This window comes from Mobula hypostoma, chromosome 26 (genome assembly GCF_963921235.1).
Source record: "Mobula hypostoma chromosome 26, sMobHyp1.1, whole genome shotgun sequence".
Lineage (NCBI taxonomy): Eukaryota > Metazoa > Chordata > Chondrichthyes > Myliobatiformes > Myliobatidae > Mobula > Mobula hypostoma.
In genome coordinates, this window is record NC_086122.1 from 34,722,771 (window position 1) to 34,742,767 (window position 19,997).

The following is a 19,997-nucleotide window of genomic DNA, read 5'->3' on the forward strand; positions in this document are numbered from 1 at the left end:
GTCTCACCTCCGGCCGCCGATGCTGATAGCACCAGCAGTAAGGAAAACCTTTCTCAATCTATTTATTTTCTGGCTGTTGGTTCTCTGGAATCAAATGGGAGATTTGATTCTCTGTTAGTAAGGGGGCTGTGAGGGGCAGACGAGAGTAAACTCACAGCAGCTGTGTTGTGCTGTCACAGTCACTTGTGGTAATCAGCGTTCCTTGTTCACAGCTACCCCTTTCTCATTTGTTATCAGTTACTGAGTGGAAATTGATGGATGTCAGGATAGGTCTGGCCATCGACTGCAGTCCTGAATGGATGGATTGGGCAAAGAGTGGGGATTAAAATGGATAGCGACTGGGTTGAGTGACAGTGTCACTGGGAAGAAAATTATAGTTTAGGTCAGAATAAGTAACAATTTCATCTTTTAATTCAAAATTATCCATTCCTATAAACATGCTAAGAAATGGAAAATTAGCAAAAGCCTAGTCACCGTAAAATGTCATTTTTTATTTAAAATGAACTCTTGACCTCTGAACTTAGGTCACTGGGGCCTGTGCGCCTTATTTGTCTGCCTGCACCACACTTTCTCTATAAGTGTTATACTATATTCTGCATTCTGTTTCTCCCCCTTTGTTTCTACTTCAATGTACTTCTGTTTCGACGGCATGCAAACAAATGATTTTCACATAATCTTGGGACTTGTGACAATGCCTAATCAATTAGCATTTGATTACGAGGAAAGGAAGCAGTGCACTGCTAAGGGTCAGTGGGATACTCTTCTCAGGTTCATGAGGCAATCTGGTAATCAGAGGATGATCCAAGAGGAGGGGGCTAGCATTAGTGCAACACTTCACAGTATCTGTAAAATTAGGGTTCAACTCCCGCCGTTGCCTGGGATGCATGGGTTTCCTCCAAGTGCTCCGGTTTCCTCCCACAGTCCAAAGACGTACCGGTTGGTAGACTAATTGGTCATTGTAAGTTGTCCTGTGATTAAATCAGGGATTGCTGGGTGGCACAACCTGAAGGACCAGAAGGGTCTATTTCATGCTATTGTTCTCTCTGTGACCATATGGGTTTCCGCCTAGTGCTCTGGTTTCCTCCCACATTCCAAAGGCGCAGAGTATGGGCACGGTTCCTTCTAAGCTGCATGGGAGCGCGGCCACGCTGTAACTGAACTGCTCCCTCACACATAGCCTTATGTTGCCACGCAGCTGGAATTTTCTTTCATATAGCGTTTTATTAAAATGTGGCGCAGTTTTCAGGCCGTTAGCGTTTAGGGCAGCAGTGAAGGTCTTCCAACTCTGGCGGTGTTCAGGGCTTCCGTCACCGTGTCAGTAGATCGGTTTTCACTACTGTCATTTATGTAAGTTCTGGGTGGAGACTCAGGAGTACTGCCGCACTCGGATGTAGAAGGATATTTCATTGCTGTTTCTGTAACAGTTTTGTTTGACCAATTAAGGTTGTTAGCCTTGAACTGAGCACCCAAATCTGGAGGAATGGTGGACCACTCTTAATGTAGCCTCTACCCTTTGACCTGTTCGGCAAAGGTGACCCTACCAAAAGCCAACGCATAAAACCCTGACCCAAGCAAACATATCTCTCCAGGTCATTGATACATAGAAGCCTTCCAACTATGACAAGGTTATGGTCCTCTCGGGGGAATAGTTGGTCTGTGCAGCTGTAAAAAAAATTAAGAGTAAATGTTGCATATGGGTTAGAGTTTGTGAGTTGTGGGCATGCTACATTGGTGCTGGAAGCATGGAGACATTTACCCGGCACAATCCTCACTGATTTGATTTGATGCAAATGATGCATTTCACTGTATGTTTCGATGTACATGTGATAAATAAAGCCAATTTTTATCTCTCATCTTTGAGAACTGTGATTACCAAGCATAAAATGTTCCTCGATTATCGTTGCTTACCTTCAGCTTTGGTTGTCCCTGTAGAAGTCAGGAGGAGGGATCAGTGACCATTCTAACCAATGGGTGGCAAGAGTGGAGAGAAGACATTGGTTAGCAGTCAGTGGGCATGCTCAGAGCGGGTCAGGTCAAAGGTGAGTGATCAGCGGCACTGGTTGGTAGACTGAGGTCAATCACATTGGGTCAGCAGGGAGGAGTCAACTGAGATGCCAGTCAGGAGCGTCAGAAAGTAGACGTCAAATGGGAGAGGTCAGCAGGTCGCAACCAATGGCCTGTAGTGAACAGACTGGTCGATGTGGAGCGGCCAGTGAGGCTGATTAGTGCAAAGAGTTGAGTTAAAATTGGTCTCGGGGACTGGTCAGAAGGGAGAGTCAATGGAGAATGTCCAGAAGTTTAGTCACTGCTTGGTGAGAATGGTCAATGGCCAATATCAGTGAAGGGGAGGGGGGTCAATGGGAGTGATGAACAGGGAATATTAACAGCAGTTAGATAATTATTTTTATAACAACAGCATATAAAATGTTAGACTGCTCTCAGGAGAGATTTGGAAATGCCACAAATGGTGATCAATAGTCTTAAAATCATGGACTGGAGCTGGCAAGGATAACATCAAACTTATCTCAAGTCCTGGTCATGCGACCACTGACGCCAGGCAGACAATCTCTGAAGAGTATTAATAATGGCTGGTGGTTGCTCATCTTGTGAAGGCACTGCCCAGAGGAACCTGCCCCAAACCACTCCTGTAGAAAAATTTGCTAAGAACAATCATGGTCATGGAAAGACCACAATCAACCATGTCATATGACACGACACTAGTAACCAGTAGTAAAATCATTAGTATTCACTGGAGGCCGGGTTAGTGATTTATATTGGTTGTCACAAATCGAGCATACATTTATGTTGTGTGAATATTTCCTGTTCCCAGATACAAGGTTCCGCAAGGGAGGCTGGTCAAGAAGGTTCAGTCACTCAGCATTCAAGATGAGGTAGTTATTAGATTGGTTTTGTGACAGAGGCCAGAGAGTGGTAGTAGATGGTTGCCTTCCTGACTGGAGGCCTGTAACTAGTGGAATGCTGTAGGGATTAGTGATGGGTCTGTTGTTGTTTGTCATCTATATCAAAGATCTGGATGATAATGTGGTTAACTGGATCAATAAATTTGTGGATGACACCAAAATATGGGATGTCGTGGACAACGGAAGACTATTATTGCTCGCAGCGGGATCTGGGCCAGGAGGAAAAATGGGCTGAGAAATGGCAGATGGAGTTTAATGCAGACATGTGTGAGGTGTTGTCCTCTGGTAGGGTCAACCAAGAAAGGTCTTACACAGTGAATGGTAGGGCACTGAGGAATGCAGTAGACCACAGGGATCTGGGAAAACAGGTCCATAATTCATTGGAAGCAGTGTCACAGGTTGATAGGGTTATAGAGAAAGCTTTGGGCAAATTTGCCTTCCTGAATCAAAGTATTGAGTACAGGCGATGGGATGTTATGTTGAAGTTATTAGTGAGGCCTAATTTGGAGTATTATGTGGAGTTATGGCTACGATATTGCTGGGTCTAGAGGACCTGAGTTATAAGGAAATATTGAATAGGTTAGGACTTTATTCCTTGGAATGTAGAAGATTCTGAGGAGATTTGATAGAGGTATACAAAATTATGAAGGCTATAGATAGGGTAAATACAAGCAGGCTTTTCCCACTGAGATATGGTGGGACTACAACTAGAGGACATGGGTTAAGGGTGAAAGGTGAAAAGTTTAAGGGAACAAGAGGGGAAACTTCTTCACTCAGAGGGTCATGAGAGTTTGGAATGAGCTGTCAGCACAACTGGTGCATGTGAGCTTGATTTCAACGCTCGAGAGATATTTGGACAGGTTCATAGATGGTAGGCATATGAAAGGCTATGGTCCAGGTGCAGACAGATGGGTGCAGACAGCTTAAGTGGCTCAGTACAGACTAGGTGGGCCGAATGGCCTGTTTCTGAGCTGTACCTCTCTATGATTCTGTGACTCTATGTCCTTCATTATTTCAATGCACAATATACCATTGTAGATCAGAATCACAATCAGATTTTATATCACGGGCATATGTCATGAAATTTGCAGCAGTACAAGGTAATACATAATAATAAAAAGAAGTATAAATTACAATAAGAAATATAATTTTTAAATAAATTAAGTAAGTAGTGCAAAAGAGTAGAAAAAATGTTGAGGTGGTGTACGTGGGTTCACTGTCCATTCAGAGATATAGCTAAGGTGCCTAAGCTGTTTTTTCTTATATAATTTCCTGCGTTAGTTAATTCTGATTTGGTTTGAAGCATATGGTGGAAAGATATCCATCTTCATTCTCTCTTTATTTGCCCTTGAAACTGTGACTCTTAAGTTTTTGTTAACATTGGTAACCGTCTAGTAGATACAGCCCTGTGCAAATCTCTTAAGGATCCTAGCTATATATTTGTGCCTAAGACTTTTGCATAGCATTGTATAATTAAATTAAATGAGCAGTGCAAAAGGAGAGCAAAAATGAATAAATAATACTGAGATCGTGTACTTGTGGTTATTGTCCGTTCAGAAATCAAATGGAGGAGTGGAAGAAACTGTTCTTAAAAATGCTGTGTGGTTGTCTTCAGGCTCCTGTACCTGAAGAGGGCATATTCTCAGTGATGGGATTCCTTATTCATGGATGCCACTTTTTTAGAGGCACTGCCTTTTAAACAGTTGACAATTTGGGCCGAGACCCTTCATCAGGACTGGAAAGGAAGGGGGAGTATCTAGAATCAGAAGATGGAGGGAAGGGGTAGGAGTACAAGCTGGCAAGTGATAGGTGAGACAAGGTGAGAGAGGGAGGTGATAGGTGAGACGAGGTGAGGGAGGGAGGTGACAGGTGAGACAAGGTGAGAGAGGGAGGTGATAGGTGAGACAAGCTGGGTGGGGCAAGGAGGATTAAGTGAGAAGATTCCACACAGAGTGCAAAAATAAATCTTTTGCAGTTTTCTTGCCCTGTCCGAGGCTGCATTTGGGCCAGATTTTGCACTCCATAAGGGGAGGAGTGGGACTGAACAATGAGTAACAGGTAAACAAGAGCTAAACATTTCTTAGTGAAAGAGTGGCCATTTCATGCCCATGACACCAACCACACCCTGACAATACTAATGTAATCTTTCCTTCAGTACATTATGACCAACAGTTTAACTAACAGGACTTGAATGAAGCTGAAGGTAAGATTTTTTTCTCACTTACATTAATGGATATGAGTAACTTAAATACACATGGAGTCAGGGTAAGGTAATATATGTTTCACTGTGGAAGGAAATTAGTTGAGTAGGGTAACATCCATGCAAATTAGAGCACATTATACATTCTGTTCTAGAGAGGGCCACAACCTTGTCATGGTCGGGAGGCTTCTGTGCCTCAGTGACCCAGAGACCCATGTTGGCCGGAGTCAGGGCTTTATGCTTTGTCTCTTGGCAGGGTCACCCATGCCAAACAGGTCAAAGGGTAGAGACAAGACAAAAAGTAGTCCACCGGTCCTCCAGATTTTGGGGTTCAGCTCGGGGCTAACAACCCTGACTGGTCAAACAAAACTGCTATGGAAACAGCAATGAAGAACCTTTGTACATCTGTGTGCGTTGTTATGGACAGGCAAAGAGGGAGGACCTTCATTGCTGCCTTAAACACCAGCGGTGTAACAGGCAGTAAGCCAGTATACGGTCAATAAATTGGATTGATTGAAGGTAGAGCTTGCAATAAGTCAATTGTGACTTCATTGACAGAAAACTTCCCGAGATTTCATGTCCTTCAGACATGTATAGACCTCAAATGTCAAAATTGGTCTCCGGAGGAAATGTAGTTGGTAGGATAGTTTCCCAGGCTGTTCGTGAACTGATTAAGGAGCAGTGGTTATGACCTTTTCCATTCCCATTCTGACATGTCACTTCACGACCTCCTCTGCTGCCACAATGTGACCACACTCAGGATGGAGGTGTAACCTCCAAGCTCCTGGCATGTAACACCTCATACTCTGTTTGGGTAACCTCCAGTCTGGTGGCATGAACAGCAATTTCTCATATCTTGCAATAATTTCCATCCCTCCCTCCTCCTCTTATTTTCCATTCCTCAATCTGGTTCCCCTCTCAGCCCTTCTCCTCTCCTCTCCTGCCCATCACCTCTCTCTCGTGCCCTTCCTCCTTCCCTTCCTTCTACAGTCCACTGCCAGATTCCTTCTTCGACTTATCACCTCCCAAGTTCTCATTCCATACCCCCTCCTCCACCAGCTCACCTTCTCCCTCACCTGGTTTCACCTATCACATGCCAGGTTGTACTCTTTCCCCTACCCCCACTTTCTTATTCTGGCTTCTTCCCTCTGCCTTCCTGGTGCTGATGAAGGGCCTTGGTTTGAAATGTCAGCCACTCATTCCCCTCCATAGACGCTGCCTGACTTGTTCAGTTCCTCCAGCACTTTGTGTATGTTGCTCAAGTTTTCCAGCATCTGCAGAATCTCTCGTGTTGATGAATGAGTTGGTGACCTTCTATAGTTGTGACAGAGATCTCTCAGTATATATACACACACACACACACACACACACACACACACTCACTCACACACACACACACACTCACACACTCACTCACACTCACTCACTCACTCACACTCACTCACTCCCCATTTCCTGAGTTTGTGCATTTCAATGTCTTTCCCTGTTATAAACTTATAATGGGGTGGTTTCATGGTGCCTTTCCCATCATACACAGTGAAATACTCCATTTCTTTAGTGATGGGGATGTGTAGATGTGTGTATATTGTTTGTATACTGTATTTAAGGTAGATAGTTCTGTTTATTTTGTAATATGATTGCAAGTAATTGAGCACTGCATCATATTCTAATTCATGTGTAGTCTTTAATGGTTCAATGGGTTCCATTTAATATCAGAGAATGTATACAGTACACAACCTGAAATTCTTACTCTTCACAGACATCCACGAATATCAGAGAACGTACACAGAATACAACCTGAAATTCTTAATCTTCACAGGCATCCATGAAACAGAAAACCTCAAAGAATGAATGACTGAAAAATGTTAGAAACCCCAAAGCCCGCCTTCCCCCCTCCCACGCACATGCAATGGCAAAGCATCAACCCTCCTCCCTCTCCTCCCCGCCAGTTGTTCAAAAGTGAAGCATCAGCACCCACCACCTACCATCCAAGCAACAGCAAAGCCCCCAAGAAGAGATCATCACCTACAATCCATCAAAAAAAACAGTTCACCCAACAGTTCGACATGCCACAATGTGTGTGTGTGTCTCTCTCTCTCCCTCACTCACTCTCGCTCACTCTCTGTCTCAAGGGAGAGAGAGGTGTCACTCCTTCCACAGTGTCAACAGATGGCCATTTTGACGTTACCATCTAAAGCAACGCTTATTCAAGCTCACCCCACTTGAGAACCAGCGGACTCTCGCCACACGCTCATCGAGAGAGAGACTGCAATCACTAGAGTGCAGAGGCTTCTGACAGCTAACACCCACTGCCTCGGTGTTCCGATCTCCCGCGATGCTTCATTTGGTGACACCAGCAAGGAACTGGTTCCACTGGGGCCTCCTGAGGCTGCATGTCTTCCAGGCCACTCCTGGAAATATTGGGAAATGGCCGGTCGGCGAGCTCCAACAACAGGAACCCACCGTCATGAAGAACTGCAGTTTGTGTGCAGCTGTGGATCACGGACTCCAACAGGGCCCCAGCCACCTTGGAAAGGAAAAAAAGAGACATTAAAGAGAGGAATTTAAGCTGTTTCGCAGATGAGCTCAAAGGAGTCGCCCTCTGGCGCCATTTTAGCTCCTCCCCCTCTTAAGACTTCAGTTTAACTTTGTGTGGTTAATTAAAAATAGTACGTTCAGGTGCCTAAAAATTAATGAGCAGTTTGCAGGAAGAGAGATCGAGCTGCCAGGAGTTCACACCGGACAAAGTATGGAGCTGTTAATGTGCTTTTTGATAGATGTCTTGTTGTAAATATTGGCAGTTTCCTTTTCACTAATTTTTGTATGTTTGATTTTTTGATGGACCTAATAAACACCCTTGTATGAAAATGCTAAGTGACTCCAGGCATCTTTTCTTCGGTCAAAGCCCAAGTGCGTAACAATGGTTTTGTGCTTTATCTACCTGCAATCCATTTCTTTGTGGAATCTAATACTCAGTCATGCTTGTGACGGTCTCCAACAGCCCTGTGTGTCGGATGACACTCGGTGTGTGAAGTGGATGATATCTGCTTGGTGTAAGGACCACTAGCAGTATGAGGCATAAAGGCTAATTTTTTCACTAGCACATCTGCTAAGAAATTTGGGAGAAATTTCTGCATTCAGAGGACGCGAAAATAAGGACATTTCTGCCACGAAGAATGTTTAAGGCTTTATAGTACACACGTATTTAAGGAGAAATGAGTTAAAGAGAGGGGAGGGGTAACCAGAAGGATGACGTGGTAGGTTTTGAGGACATTCAGAGGCAGGAAGTGTACTTGAAGCCTAAACACTAGCCACAACCAGTGGGGCCAAATGGCCAAACACAGTGATTTCCTCCGAATGGTTTTCCCTTAGTTACTCTTTGTCCAGGATCATGAATGAGGAGTGGACACTTGGAAGCATTTCCAGATCTGCTGTATATGAAGTAAAGTTAGAGGGGCAGAACAGTACACAGCAATGTGGGGAGCCCGGAAGAAACACTTAGATCAGGAGTTCCCAAGCTTTTTCATTCCGTGGACCAATACCATGAAACAAGGGGTCTGTGGAGCCCAGGTTTGGAACTTTTGACCTAGATGTTCCAAAGCTCTCATATTATCACTCAAGCCTTGATTGCATTGTAATTCACCAATTATATTCCAAAATATTCTTGTAGCTTGTGTGTGTGTGTGTGTGTGTTTTTCCCGGTTTAAGATGGCGCTGGTGAAGCATAGGGATGACTTGCTGGTGGCAAACAAAACAAACAATTACTGTATTAATCACACTTGGAGATGATCACTGCGAACAATAGGCTGTAACTTCCCTTTCGGAGCTGAGCTTTTGAACAGCCTGTACGACCTGGCGTTTTTGCAGTGTGAACTGAAGTCTCGAAGGTACAGGATGGCTGCGGGAGAACCAAGGCCATGGGGCACGGGACCAAGCCCGAGAGTGAGGAACGAGCTGGGGCAGACTTGGAGCCGATTCGATGCGGCAGATCTGAGGGGAGGTGAGCCAAGGCAGTGGGACCTGGGCCCGAGAACGGGGAACGAGTCAATGTTTCGCCATTGCCGGAGCGGACTTGGAGCCATTTTGAAGCGGCAGAACCAAGGTGGGTCAGAGTCAGGGCCTGGGTCTGGGCCCGAGAGCAAGGCAAGCCCCAAGGTTTGATCAATTTAAGCAACGGGCCAAATTCAGAAGGTTGAGTATAGGCCAAACCGAGATGGTGGAGCCTGAGTCCAAGAGCAGGAAACGACCTGCAGTTTGGACAGTTTAACCGCCGGGCCAGATTGAAAAGGTCAGGTGTCAGGGCCGGACGTGAGGGATGGGCCAGTTCAACTTGCTGCTCCACGAGGTTTACTCGGCTTTGTACTGAACTGAGGCTGCGGCCTGCAACTATTGGATCAGCTGTAGGTGTGACTGGCTTCATGGCTGTGGACCCACTTTCGAGAACTTCAGTTCTGAATGTCTTTTGCTTACTTTTATTGTTTGCAGGATTTGTCTTTATTTTCCTGCACATTGGATGTTTGACAGTCTCCTCTTTTTTTTAATGGGTTCTATTGGGTTTCTTTGTTTTGTGGCTGCCTGTAAGGAGATTAATTCTTGTATTGTATATAGTATGCATACATTGTGGAGAAGAAAAACTCTGATTTTAAACCTCTGCTGCCTTGTGGCCATACCCACCTATGGGAGAGGCTTTGGGAGTAATCCCTGAACCGGGGTCCCTATGGCAGTTTGATGCTGTTTACAACTTCACTCTGGCAGCCTCTGCGATGACACTGATGCCAATCTGTATCGGCACTTGCCCTTCCCTGGGACTACATCAGTGACGTGGAGAGGGGGAACCTGCTGCATGGACAACAGCCGGTTCTTCAAATCTTCCCAGCCAAGCTTGCGCCCCGGAGAGGACACAGTCCACCAGAGGTGCAAATCCATGATCCCCTGGGATCGATTGCTGCCTACTGTGACGTACTTTGATAATAAATGTACACTGAACTTTGAAAGCTTTGGGAGGGATATTACCATCAGGGAGGAGATACAGGAGCCTGAAGGCACACACTCAGCGATTCAGGAACAGCTTCTTGCCCTCTGCCATTCGATTCCTGAATGGACTTTGAAGCTTTGGACATGACCTCAGTTTTTAAAAATATACAGTATTTCTGTTTTTGCACATTTTTTTAATAATCTATTCATTATACATAATCGATTTACTTGTTTATTTATTATGTTTTTTTTTCTCTCTCTCTGCTAGATTATGTATTGCATTGAACTGCTGCTGCTAAGTTAACAAATCTCACGTCACATGCCGGTGATAATAAACCTGATTCCGATTCTGTGTCCCAACCCTGCCTACCATTCACCCTCCATCATCTTCCCCCTATTCACTCATCCCTCCAAAGGTGCCAGAGTCAAATCAGCGAGTCTATGAAGCTTCCTCCTCTCAGCCGGCATGAACACAGGAGCCTCAGCCCACTTCAGCTGATTGTTCAAGCCCCCTATTTCCTATTTCTCCTATCATTCCACCATAGCCTGTCCCCCATCTCGTTTCACTTTTGAAAAGACTACCTGCAGAATGTTCCTCTCTGTCACATCTACTCACTCGTGGTGAGTGGGTGCTAAATTTTGGTGCACAGAGGCTGCATGGTGAACATTACGTGCTCCAAGTCATGATAACAGAATCCTAACATTGCGGAGATTTTCACAGGTTCACTTCTTAAACATTCTCGTGGTTGAACTTTCACCTGTTAGAAGGATCACTAAATATATCAGCCTGGTTAGCGTAATGCTTTACTATGTTTCAATGGTTTCAATGTTCTTGTGACAAATTAAGTTAACTTCTCTCTGAAGCTCATTTCTCACACTGAATTATACTGAACGTACAGGAATAACGAGAGGAAACAGTTTAATAAAGGAGATTCAATGATAGACTAGAAGAGATTTATGTAAACAGAGTCATAGAGAAGAACATGAGAAGTAAATAATGAACCTTAAGTGACAGAGTTCGTTTCAGGAAACGTGGAGGCAGCTTGACCCAACCGCAGCAGGGATGATTTAGCAACAAGTGATCATTTTAATAATAAACTGCAAAATATCAAGCCACGAGAGGCCACAAAATGAGATAGGGGTACAGATGCTTAACACAACAAGGCAAGAAGGTAAATGAAGGCTAGGGGAAACGGGCTGAGGCTGGCTGAAGTAATGGGTGAGCAAGGACTGTGGCTGAGACCTGGGTTTAAATAGGCTGCAGGTGAGGAGTTGGAAATGAGTGGCAGTTGACTCCTGTTAGCTGAGTGGAGACTGGGAGATGCCCGCTTGTGGAGGCCTGACAGTGTGGGGGGGGGGGGGTAGTGAAAATGGGATCATTTGCTGTGGAGCAGCTGGAGATTTAACAAAGGTATTCAGAGTCGTGAATGAGTTTGATAGTGTAGCCTACACTCAGTAGCCACTTTAATAGTTACAGGAGGTATCTAATAAAGTTGTTACTGAGTGTATGTGTTGTTATTATGTGTAACTCACTTGGGTAACTCAGCTAAATTCAATTAGGTTAGATTATGAGGACACTCGGTCCTCGTTTATTGTCATTTAGAAATGCATGCATTAAAAAATGATACAACGTTCCTCCAGAACGATATCACAAGAAAAACACGGGACAAACCAAGACTAAAACTTACAAAACTACATAATTATAACATATAGTTATAACAGCGCAAAGCAATACCATAATTTGATAAAGAGCAGACCATGGGCACGGTAAAAAAAAGTCTCAAAGTCCCGATAGCCTCATCATCTCATGCAGGCGGCAGAAGAGAGGAACTCTCCCTGCCATGAACCTCCAAATGCCGCCAACTTGCCGATGCAGCACCATTGGAAGCACCTGACCGCAGTAGACTCTAAGTCCGTCCGAAAACTTCAAGCCTCTGACCAGCCTCTCCCAGCACCATCCCCTGCCAAACGCTTCAACCCCGCCCCGGCCGCCGAGCAACAAGTAAAGCTGAGGTCTCAGGGCCTTCCCCTCCGGAGATTCTGGATCACACAGTAGCAGCAGCAGCAAAGCAGGCATTTCAGAAGTTTCACCAGATGTTCCTCCGTGCTCTCACGTCCATCTCCATCAAATCAGGATTGTGCACGGCACCCTACCTGACAAATAACAGACATCACCACCAGAGTGGCCGCTGCAAGCTGCGTCGCGCCGCCATCTTCTCCTCCCTCTGAGTGAATATGGAAATAGAATAAATGTTTCCTGTGGGGAAAGTCTACAGAGCTTAATGGAAAGCATAGAAAAATGGGGTCAAACTACATAGCACTTTCAGACAGCACTTTCCCCAAGCAGTAAGGCTGATCAACACCTCCACCCACTAACTCCAGCACTACTTTATTATTTTCCCGTCAGACACCTCATGTGCAGCCCAGTGTCACTTTATGGACATATACAATCTCAATATCTCAATATATCTCTATACCTCTATATCTCTATCTCTCTCTCTCTCTCACTCACTCACTCACACATATATATATAAAAAATAATTTTATGTATTTTTATTTATTGTGTGTTTTTATCATTATTGTTTTCTTTATCTTTTGTGTTTTTTTGTGCTTCAGCAAATCCAGAGTAACAATTATTTCATTCTTCTTACACTTGTGTAGCGGAAATGACATCAAACCATCTTGATCCTGAGACAGGAGAGGACGAATGTCCTCTTCCTGTGCTGTAATGATTCCATTATCCTGACAGTGCACCCTGACTATGAAAGCCCTTTTACTTTCCGTACCTCAGTAACTCCTAGGTACCAAGGTTGCACTCGTGCCTGTCCCTCCTCCCTCCCTGACTGCATTTGTTACCACACACACACACACACACACACACACACACAGGTCAAAGTTCATCTCTCTGCCTGCCTCTATAAACAGTGCAGCGGGATTCGCGGGATCATCAGTTCAAAGGCCAGAGGTGAGATAAGTCAAAAGGGCCAGTTTATCAGGGTTGCCCTTTCTCAATTCTCCTCAGGCTAATGAAATCTTTAAAGGTTCAGCTGCCCGTGCTTGGCCATGCCTGTGACTGTTACATGATGAATGTGCTGGTTAAGGAAGCTCAGGAGGACAGACTAGCCACTTTAAACTCATTTCCATTTATATCAGTTGCTCTTCCTGTACTGACCAGCCTTAAAGTAAGTAATATCCTCCCTTCACTTCATTTGCTTACCAGTCATATTTTCCATTCTTCAAAACAAAAACCACATCCTGGAGACTGCAGAACTTTCAGTCACTTTGCATATTCCATCCCTTTGACACTAGATTCTGTCTTAGCTGCACAAAGTTAGGTTAAGCTGCGTGTCAGAAGGGGGAAGGGAATAAGGGCAGAAAATGAGCAGGGGGGGGAGGGAAAAGGTGGAGTGGTCAGTGGGAATGGAAAACGTGGACTGTAAAGGGAAGTGCAGATGAGGAACAGGGGAAACTCGGGGAAGATGAGCTGGTGGAACTGTGCTGAAATCTGTGTGCTGATTCCAAAGCAATTCTTTGTGCAGCAATATTCTTGTGAACTGCTCACAATATTTCAAGTACGGTCAGACAAGTGCCTTATAAAGCTTCAGCATTACCATCCTTGCTCTTATATTCTAATCCTCTCAGAATAAATGCTAACATTGCATTTGCCCTCCTTGCTACCCACTCAACCTGGAAGTTAATCTTTAGGGCAGGGGTTCCCAACCTTTTTCATGCCATGGACCAATGTCATTAAGCAAGGGGTCCATGGACTTTAGTTTGGCAACCCCTGCTTTAGGGGCTGCACTAGAACTCCCAAAAGGATGTGCTGGCCTTGGAATTGACCCAGAACACGTTCACGAGAATGATCCTGGGAATGAAAGGGTTAATGTATGTGGAGTGTTTGATGGCTCTGTGCCTGTACTCACTGGAGTTTAGAAGAATGTGGGGGGAGGAGGAATCTCATTGAAATCTATTGAATATTGAAAAATCTAGATAGAATAGTCTTGGAGAGGATCTTTCCGATAGTGGGACACCCCATCTCATGTTCTCAATATTTATTCTTTATTTATTTATTATATAAATAATAATAAGTCTAGTGGAGCGTGGAGCGGAGGATGGGGGTGACCTGATAGAGGTGTATAAGATGATGGAAAGCATTTTTCTACACGATTAATGCTTTCTACAATCAGAGGCTTTTTCCCAGGGCTGAAATGGCTAACACGAGAGGGCACAGTTTTAACGTGCTTGGAAGTAGATACAGGGGAGATGTCTGGGGCAATTTTTTTACGCAGAGTGTGTAGAATGGTCTGCTGGCGATGGTGGTGGAGGCGGGTACAACGGGGTCTTTTAAGATGATCCTGGACAGGTACATGGAGCTTAGAAAAAAAGAGGGCTATGGGTAACCCTAGGTAATTTCTAAAGTAAGTACATGTTCGGCACAGCATTGTGGGCCGAAGGGCCTGTATTGTGCTGTAGGTTTTTTATGTTTCTATCATTATTTATTTCTTTTTATATTTGCAGAGTTTGTTGTCATTTGTACACTGGTTGATGCGGTCTTTCATTTATTCTATTATGGTTATTATTATTATTAAATGATTTACTGCATTTGCCCACAGGATTGTATATGGTGACATATATGTACTTGATAATAAAGTTACATTGAGTTTTGTTCATTGTTTGATTGCATGATGGTTCTCTCTCGCATTACTCTGATGTAATGTGTTGATCTGAAGTAACCAAGGATTTTTCTGAGACTTTCAAAATGGGTGTTTTTCTATTTCTGCTCTTGTTTAAAGCACCATAGACCATAAGCTATAGGAGCAGAATTAGCATTTGGCTCATTGAATCTGCTCCACCGTTGCATCATGGCTGATTTATTAACCACCTCAACCCCATTCTCCTGACTTCTCCCCATAACCTTTGACACCCTGACTAATCAAGAACCTATCAACCTCCACTTTAAATATACCCAATGACCTGGCCTCCACAGCAACATGTGTCAATGAATTCCACAGATTAACCACTTCCCAGCTAAGGAAATTCCTCCTCAACTCCGTCCTAAAGGGATGTTCCTCTATTCTAAGGCTATGCCCTCTGGTCCTAGACTCTCCCACTGTGGGAACCAGCCTCTTCATGTCCAGTCAATCTAGGCCTTTCAATATTTGATAGGTTTTTCAATGAGATTCGCCCCCTCATTCTCCTAAAGTCCAGTGAGTACAGGCCCAGAGTCATCAAATATTCACTCATTGCTTTGACTAGCGGTGAATCCAGACATCGGACATTGGAAGTTTTGAGAGGAGGGGACTTCAACCAGGTCCACTGCCCGAGGACAAAAGGCAGCAGTGGGTCAGTAGAGCGAGAAAGAACTTCGACCAGCAGCCAATCGGCATTTGGGATTGATTAGGAAGAGCTAATTAAAGAAAGGCAGGGACAGGCGCAGAGACCGCTGTCTGGGTGGACATAGTGAGCGTGGTGATCTTGAGGCTTCACCTCTTTCAGGCTTCAGTCAGGGAAAGCAAAGTAAAGAAAAGTTCAAGTTTTTTTTTGTTCTCTTCTTTATATCTGGTCAGCTAGGACAGGTAGGGATGACAGGTAAGGTAGTGGAATGCTCCTCTTGCAGGATGTGAGAAGGTAGGGGGACCTCCAGTGTCCCTGGCAACTGCAACTGTGAGAAGCACTTTCAGCTGTAGCTTCTAACAAACTGCAGGAAGGAGCTGGAGCGGGAACTGGATGAACTCCAGGTCATTCTGGAGGATGAGGGAGCGATAGGTAGGACATATAGAGAGGCAGTTACACCAAAATGCAGCACACAGGAAACTGGGTGACAGTCTGGAAGAGGAAAAGGAGCCAGTGCAGAGTACCACTGTGGCCAACTCCCTCAACAGCAGGTATATCACTTCGGATATGGTCGGGGTGCGGGAGGGGGTCCCAGAGGAAAGTCACAGTGGTCAAGCCCCTGACACTGAGTCTGCCTCTACGACTCCGAAGGGAAGGGGGGAGAAGAGGCATGCTGTGTGATAGGGGATTCATTAGTGAGGGGAATGGACAGGAGGTTCTGTGGGCGAGAATGACATTCCCAGATGGTACGTTGCCTCCTGGGTGCCAGGGTCTGGGTTATCTCGGATCGAGTCCTCAGCATTCTTAAATGGGAGGGTGAACAGCCAGAAGTCGTGGTCTATGTAGGTACCAATGACATGGGTTGGACGAGTGATGAGGTTCTGCATAGGGAGTTAGCTGCTAAGTTAAAGGACAGGGCCTCCAGGGTTGTAATCTCAGGATTACTACCCGTGCCACACGCTAGTGAGGCTAGAACTAGGAAGATTATACAGTTTAATACGTGGCTAATGAGTTGGTGTAGAAAGGAGGGCATAAGATTTCTGGATCTTCGGACTCTCTTCCATGGAAGGTGGGACCTGCACAGAAGGGACGGTTTGCACCTGAACTGGAGGGGATCGAATATCCTAGCAGGAAGGTTTGTCAATGCTGCACAGTGGGGTTTAAACTAGAGTTGCAGGGGGTTGGGAACCAGAGTGTCAGAACAGTTAGTGGAGAGGCTGTGGAGGCAGATATTGATAAGACCCCAGATATAGTCAAAAGGTTCCAAATGGAGCGACTAATGTCCTGAGCTGCATATAAGAGGTATCATAGGAAAGGCGGATGATAGTGCCGAAGATGAGATACTGTAGCTGGGTTACAAACAGGCAATGCGTAGTGAGGAGAGGCTGTTGAGAGGCAAAATTGCAGTCAGCAGGATGAGCTGCAATGTAAAGGGCGGATGGAAAAGGGTGAATACAGGACTGAAGGTATTGTATTTGAATGCAGACAGTTACTACCCCTCAACTATCAGGCTCTTGAACTAGTGGGGTTAGACACTCAACTTCACGCCTCATCACTGAAATGTTCCCACAACAATGGACTCACTTTCAAGGACTCTTCATCTCCTGTTCTGAATACTTATTGCTTATTATTTATTTATTATTTCTTCTTTTTGTACTTGCACAGTTTGAACACCCTAGTAGGGCAGTCTTTCATGGATTCTGTTATGGTTATTATTCTATAGATTTATTGATTATGCCCTCAAGAAAATGAATCTCAGGGTTGTATATGGTGACAAATACCTACTTTGATAATAAAACTTACCTTGAACTTTGAACAAAGTGTCATAATCGGTCAACCTGGTTGACTAGTTTTGGAAATGTGCTCAAACGTGCACTGAAACTTTGCAGAAGCACCACAGTTTCATCCCTCCCCGCTTCATACTGTGTATCTTTTTAGGGAAATTGCAGCTTGGTTCTGTCAGGCAGCGTTGTTATGAACTAGACGCTACATTGATCAACTTTGTAATAGGTCAGGGATGTTTTTGTGATAGATCTGGATAATGTCAATGATGCTGCTAAGTGCCGATAATAAATACTGTTGCCAGAAAACCATTTTACAAGAGACATAAATCAAGGACACACTTTTTTAACCAATGTTAATTTGCCTATTTGATCATAGTGCTAACAGTTGTTTATGCATGTTCAAAGTTCGAAGTGAATTTTACCATCTAAGTACATATATGTCACCACATACAACCCTGAGATTCATTTCCTTGTGGGCATAGATTAGGTTTAAAATGTACATTTAATGTCAGAGAAATGTATACAATATACATCCTGAAATACTTTTTCTTCGCAACCATCCACAAAAACAGAGGAATGCCCCCAAAGAATGAATGACAGTTAAATGTTAGAACCCCAAAGCCCTCCCAGCTCCCCTCTTCCAAGCGTAAGTGGAGGCAAAGCAATGATCCCCCCTCCCCTACCAGCAAAAAAAGGCTTTGGTGCCTTCCACCAAGCACTCAAACGTGCAGAAAGCATCAGCAAAGACACAGACTTGCAGTACACCAAAGACTACTCATTCACCCAGTATTCGACATACCACAGGCTCTCTCTCTCCCTAAAAATGGAAAAAGAGGCGTCTCCATTTCACAGCATGTAGGGAGGCATAACAAACAACTCACCGATTTACGATGTTAAAAGTCCGTTGTGTCGCTTTTTCTGAGCTCTGTGCCCGAAGAACTTGGGTCTCTGGGCACCCAGCCAGCAGACAGCTTGCTGCTTTCGATCTTCCGTCTCCCCCGATGCACCAAATTCCTGCTGAGACACTGACCTTCAGTCCGCCCATCTCCAGAGCCACGAGATCCCAGAACACCGAAGGCGAGCTAATCTCCTCGGCCCATCCTTGGCATATTGAAGAACGGCCAGTCGTGAAATCCCAAGAGCGGGTCCTATTCTCACAAAGAACCGAAGTCAGCGTGAAACTCCAGGTCAAAAGAAGGCTGAAAGGAAATAATAGAAATATGAAAGACAGAAATAAAGCTGTTTCTGAAGATGTAAGCAAAGGTGCCGCCGTTAGGCGCCATCGTCTCTCCTATGCTCCTCTTCGGTCTATAGATTAAATCTATAGAACAGTAACTATAACAGGGTCAATGAAAGATCCACCAGAGTGCAGAAGACAGCAAGCTGTGCAAATGCAAACATAAATAAATAGCAATAAGTAATGAGAACACGAGATTACAAGATAAAGAGTCCTTAAAGTGAGACCACTGGTTGTGGAACATCTCAATGGATGGGCAAGTGAGTGTAGTTATCTCCTCTTGTTCAAGAGCCTGATGGTTGAGGGGTAGTAACTGTTCCTGAATCTGGTGGTGTGAGTCCTGAGGCTCCTGATGGCGGCAAACAAAAAAAGAGCATGGACTGGATAATGGGGGCCTCTGGTGAATGGATACTGCTTTCCTACATCATGCAGATGTGCCCAGTGGTTGGGAGGATTTCACTCGTGATGTACTGGGCCGAATCCACTACTTCTGTAGGATTTTCCGTTCAAGCATTGGTGTTTCCATACTTGGCCATGATGCAACCAGTCAATAAACACTCCACTGCGCATTTAGATGTCATGCCGAATTGGCAAGAACAGTATGCCAGTTTTATGAGGACAAAGTGGATACTCTTCTTCGAACAGAACTTTCTCTTTGTTGTTTGTAGCTGTCAGGAGTGTCACATTCTCCAGCCTCTGTTACACTGAAATAGATGATCCACTCATGGATGGAGTAGAGGCAGTGGAAAGCAAACTTGACACGGTGTATTATTGATTCATGACTGGTTGTAAAAGTGGCAAATTACTTCATCTGATGATCCAGTTTCTGAAAATCTTACCTTACTGCAAAGTGAATGTTCCGGCGATACATTCTCTGTCAATCTCCATTGCTTTCTGCAGTTTATATTTCCATTCAAGTACTCTTGGAGATGTTCATTACATCCATGAAGTTCTCCTTTGTCCATTACTGAAGTTTTCCCTTTGTCCATCACTAAAGGAGATTTCCTTGTCCAATACTGAGGGTAAGGTTTCCCACAGTGCAGAAATGCAGGAGATTTCACATGCTCCAGTACTAAGGAGATTTTCCATTGTCCAGTACTGGAAGTTTTCCATTATCCAAGAATGGACCGATCTCACTGTCCATTTCTGAAAAGGATGTCATCCCATTTCCATTGATACGAACCTATCCAGCAAGTGCAGTGAGATCCTGATCTGCAGCCTTGGTGATGACATCCATTTCCAGTACAGGAAGAGGTTTCCCATTCTCTGGTTCTGTACAAGTTATGCCCTGGGCTATTATTACCAGTATATCCATCGTCCATTTGGTTGGGTTATACACTGTGATATAACTGAGATGAATCCCCAGTCACCATAACAGCGATATCACTGCCTTCCATATCGGAAGTGATTTCCCAATCTGGTATGGATTTGCTGGCATCAGGACACTGGAATTGACATCCTGTTCGTATTGCAGTTTCTGACTCCTTCAGAGTACAATTAGTCTTCCAAGAAAATTGGATGACTGAATTCATTAATCTGATTAACTG